This window comes from Elephantulus edwardii, unplaced genomic scaffold, assembly GCF_000299155.1.
Source record: "Elephantulus edwardii isolate Elephantulus edwardi_28Jun2011 unplaced genomic scaffold, EleEdw1.0 scaffold00281, whole genome shotgun sequence".
Lineage (NCBI taxonomy): Eukaryota > Metazoa > Chordata > Mammalia > Macroscelidea > Macroscelididae > Elephantulus > Elephantulus edwardii.
In genome coordinates this window covers 2,846,506-2,852,106 of record NW_006400031.1, presented here as the reverse complement: position 1 = coordinate 2,852,106, position 5,601 = coordinate 2,846,506, and positions in this window count along the sequence as shown.

Below are 5,601 nucleotides of genomic sequence, written 5' to 3'. Positions count from 1 at the left end.
TAGGGAATGGCAAGGGACACACTGACAAAGGAGATTAATCAGAACTGGCTTTGACAAGCACTGTGGCAATTGGACAATTAAAACAGACATTGGGTGGGGGAAGAAGAACGAATTGGGGATGAGGGTGGAGAAAACAGTGCAACAATGAATGAATGAAAACCTAAAATCTCTGTAAATGTTCATTAAAACTAATAAAATTTAATATTAAAAAAAAGAAAAATAAATGTCCTGTTTTACATCTCCCAAACAACTCACAGAGCCATTTACTTAGATTTCGTGGTGCTAGAAGATATTTATTAGAGCTCCCAAACTGTTTTAACGAAAACTGGCCTCACTTTTAAGGACTCAGGGAAACCATCACATTTTCCTAGTACCAAGGTTAGCCAGTTTAAAGAGGAGCCTTGAACCAAAGAGTCCTTGTCCAAGTGCCTGACTATGCCTCGCCCCCCTTGGTCCTGGCATTCCTCAGCTTGATCCAAGATCCTTAAAGCAGATGTCCACTGTCTTCTGACACCTTCCAGGCCTAGTGTCTTCGGGGGGGGGGGGTCTTCTTCCTTGAGCATGTTTTTCTTCTAGAACCCTGCTGCTTAGAATCCCTCTTGGCACCTTCCTGGGACACAAGGGATACAGAGTCTGGTTCCAGCTAAACTCTCCAAGCTATTGAAAGAAGGATTTTAGAGGCACCAGACCAAAACTGAGTTACATCCCCAGCTTTCCTACTTAATATTGTTGTTATGTGTTGTTGAGTTGGAACCAACTCATAGCAGACCCTTCAACAGGCTTTTAGAGGCAGTAAATCTCACAAGAGGAGATGGCCCATCTTGGGTGGGCAGTGAAGCTCCTCACCCCTATGCTACCAGAACTTCCCTACAGGTAAGAAGTTGCCTTGCCAACCCCGAAGCATATGTTGTGAGATTACCAAGAACTCTGCAGGAGAAAAGATAATACCTATTCCTCCTGTGTGATTAACGACCTCTGAAAACCCACTGGAGAGTCAGCTGTGGGTTGGTTCTGACTTAATGACACACAACAGCAGCTAATTAGTAGTTGTTACTAAACATGCTATTCAACATCCTTGAACTTTTCCCATTGGTAAAATGGATACGATCAAACATAGCTCCTAGAACTCTTGTTTGTAAGGTTAAGAAAGATGATACAACAATGAATGAATGGAAATCCAAAATCTTTGGAAGTGTTCATTAAAATTAACAATAAAAAAAAGAAAGATGATGTATGACCCTGGAGGACATTATGCTAAGTGAAATATCTCAGTCACAGAAGGACAAATACTGCATGGTGCCACTGTTGTGGAGAGGGACTGGCATCGGGGTTGAGGAGAGACTGAGAAAGATGGGATAAAGAATGTGTACTGCATTGGAACAGATGGAGGAGAGAGCTGCTTAGGGGGGATATGTGATTGGTTATTGTTGTCATGACGGGAGTCCAGAATGGAGGCTGCATAGTGGAGTGGACTTGGGGGCAGGGATTGTATAACAATGAAAGAGTTTTTCTTTTACTTTCCAAAGAGAAGAATGAATTGTGGGGGGAGGGGTGGGAAGGGAGAAAAATGCAACAATGAATGAATGGAAATCCAAAGTCTATGTAGATTGTCATTAAAATGAATAATAAAATAAAAAAAAAACCCACAAAGATGATGCCTGCACACTGCCCAACGTGGAGCAGAGCGCCCCTTGAGGGCTGAGTGTCCACCTCTTTACTGGCTCCATAGCTGGCCGACTCCAGCTTTGGGGTCTGTGTGCTGGGAGCTACTTTTAAAATAATTTTTTTAATTTTTATTTTATTATTTTTGTGTGAGTGTACCGTCAAATCAGATCTGACTGGTACAGGAGGAGATTGTCCCTCCTTCCCTGGCAGAGCATCTGGTGGATTCGAACCATGCGCCTCTGGGATTGTAGTTGCAGCTCCTTACCACTAGGCCACCAGAGCTCCCCTGGGAGCTACTTTAATTTGCCTGTTTTTCTAAGCACTGGGTGCAGCATCCTGAGTATGGTCGGGTCTGTGTAGGGGTCCAGCCAGCCCGAATGGAACCATCCCTGCCTGCAGGTGAAGCTCAATGAGACTCCGCAGCCAGCCACTTCAGGACTTTGTGTCTGGGACTCAGCTGTCCGGCTGGATTTGCAAAGGAATGTACCTTTGGGTTGTGCTCATGACCTTTGAAACTGTTATCTCATAGTCATAAACCTGGTTTGCTTCACTGGCTATAAAGGCAGCTTATTCTAACACATTCTCCCTGCAGCTGCTCCTCAGCCTGTTACAGTTACTCTGAACCAGAAGGCATCATGGCCAGGAACCAGCGTGGATTCTGGGAGATGGAGAGCAGTGACAACTTTGATGGCTTCCTGAAGGCCCTGAGTAAGAAGAGAGGGGTGCATTGGGCAGACTGGGGTCTAGATCTTGAGGAGGACCATTTTGGAGGTCAACACACCCATGTGCAAATCCTTTCTTTCATTTACTAGCTGTGGACTATCAGGCAGGTCTCACAAATCCTCTGAGGTTCAGGTTTCTTATCTAAAAACGGAGAATAATAATAACTGAGACTATGTCTAGAATGATCTTATCACAGTGCCTGGAAAGTAGGCATTAAGTAAGTGACGAACACACACATACAGAAAGAGAACAAAACCAAATTTGAAAAAAACAATGGACCAGTTCTCAATGGATGGTTCTCCTTGGCGTATTGTTAACTTTGTTTGTCCTGTTGTTATTATGTGCCGTGAAGTGAGAGCCAACTCAGCTGACCCTCCAGTGGGTTTTCAGAGGCTGTAAATTACGGAGGAGAAGATTGTCCATCTTTCTCCCTCAGATCCTATGGTGGATTTGAACTGCCTGCCCTTGGGTTAGCCACACAACTTTGTACCCATTGGGCCAACAGAGGTCTCTTTTTGTATGTAGCTGTTTACGGTCAAGTTGGAACTGACTCATAGCTAACCCTTTAGCAGGTTTTCAGAGCAGTTACTCGTACAGAAGAAGAGAACCCAGCTTTCTTCCATGAGCAGCTGGTGGGTTCGAACCGAGTACTTTTAGCTTGGCAACACAATCCCTCACCTTTAAGCCGGCAGAAAAAGAGTAGCCAGAAGATCTTAGGCTGTGTTGACCTCAGGGTAGGCCTTTCCTGGGGCTGGCAGAAAACACAGAGCCCTGCCCTCCAACCTGCAAGCTCCTCCCAAAGCCAGAGGAAGGAATCTATATAGGAAAACTGACAATCCCTGAGAAGCTACTGTCTGGGCCGTGCGTTGGGCAGGAGAGTTGGCCTCTTGTCCTTATTTGTCCCTGAAGAAGCCCGTTCCCATTTTGGAAACAATGAGAAGATGCCTCTTTATCACATTTTTCTTACCAACTTTGCTCTGTTCCCCATGCGGAGTCAGCTTGCTGGCACTTCCCGGGTATAAGAAAAAGAGCTTCAGGTAAGGTCAGAAACTAAGTCATTAGGATGTGATGGTAGGAAGTTTCTCCCAGAATGGGGATCACTGGGATTGTGTTATTTTATTTTATATTGGTTTGCTTACAAAGTTCATAGACATTGTGTTTCACGTTATTCTTCACTCACATTGTGTTTTATACAATCATCCCCATGAATTATGTTTTACAAAATTGATCACTACTGGAGCTTGCCCATCAATCAATCCTCTGTCTTTACAGGTCCCTGTCAGATTCTTCCCATCTCCTTCACCTCCTCCCTCCACCCACCAAATTGTACAACCCTGTGGTTTCGCCCCTTCCCATTGCCACCCCTCCCCTCCCGTCCTTTCTCCTCTTGGATGTTTTACCAGTTATCCTTCTAGTTTAACAATAATGGTCTTATCCAGTATTTGTCTTCATGAGAATGAGTCAATTCACTCAGCATAATGCTCTCGAGTCACTCCCAAGTCATGTAGTAGTTTTTAAAATCATTGCTCCTGAGAAATTCTGTTATGATCCAGCTATTCTACTACTAGGAATGTGGTGTTGTTGTTGTTAAGTGCCGTCGAGTCGCAGGCGACTCATAGCCACCCTATGACGGAAAGTCCTCAAAGCTTGTGTGACTTTCATCTTTTCTTCAGGATCATAGGGTTTCCGGAGGCAAGCTATTATGGAAGTGGATGGCACTCCTCCATCCAAGCTTGTTTCAATCAGGGAGCTCCACACCACACCGTCCTCATTGGGTAACCAACCATTAACGCATTTGACACATCAGTGTCACAGTGTTCAGCCTCACAGCAACCACAAGTTACCGCTGTATGGCAAGTGGACACATACCACAGCTATACGACCTAGAGGAATGTTTGAACAAAAACAATGGAAGATAGGCCCCAGGGCCACGGATTAAAAGTCACCCACCTTTGGCTTGGTAGCCTCACTTTCTGTCCACTGGGCCAAGGGATCTCTCTCTGTCTTGATGTTATTGTTGTTAAGTGCCATCAAGTCGCAGGCAACTCATAGTGACCCTATGAAGGAGAGTCCTCAACACTTGTGTGTCTTTCATTCTCTATCCAGGTTCATAGGGTTTAATGCATGGCCCTTAGGCCTGTTTTTCATTGTTTTTGTTCAAACATTCCTCTAGTTCATATAGCCCTGGTGTGTCCACTTGCCATACAGCAATAACTTGTGCTTGCTTTGAGGCTGAACACTGTGACACTGATGTGTCAAATGCATTAATGGTTGGTTACCCAATGCGGACAGTGTGGGCTGGAGCTCCCAGATTAAAACAAGCTTGGAAGGAGGAGTGGCATCCACTTCCATAATAGCTTGCCTACAGAAACTACTAGGAATACACTCCAAGAAAATTAGAACTGAGACAGATGCACATGGAGATTTGTACACCAATGTTCATGGCAGTTATTCATGGAAACAGCCCAAATGTCCAACCACAACTGAATGGATTGAGAAATTGTGGTTCAACACAACGTGGTACATTCACATAAGGGAATACTATGCAGCACTCACAGGGATCATTTGGCAATTAGTATCGAGAATATTTCTACAGCATCAATGAGGAAGAAGAGCTAGGACATGTTTCATGATTTATCAAGTTTGGGGTTTTCTTTATGTGCCTTAGATGTGTTGCTATATTGAATAGCTGTATTTTCCTCTGACTTTCAGAATGTTATCTTAGAATACTTGTGGAAAGTTGTTGTTGTTGTTGTTGTTAGATGTTATTGAGTCAACCAAGATTCATAGCAACTCTGTGAACAGCAGATCTGAACCTTGCCAGCAAAACCCAAAAGTCCTCCCAGAGACCACCCCAAATACATTGCCTGGAAGTTCTTCCATACCATGGAGCACTGGTGGCCTAGTGGTAAAAAGCTACATTGCAATCCCAAATGCAAGGGGTTCAAATCCACTAGCAGCTCTGCAGGAAACAATGGGCCATCTCCTCCTGTGAGATTAACTGCCTCTGAAAACCCCCAGAGGATCAGCCATGGGTTGGTTTTGACTCAATGGTTCACAGCAACAAAAACAATAACACAGTGGTAAGTAGAATTGAAGTTCCAGTTCCAAACATGGGCGAACAGTTTGGAGCATAACTCAGATTCATAGATCTCAACAGGATTATTCAGATGAGGAAACCAAACCAGAGAGGCCAATGTAGTTGGGATCAGA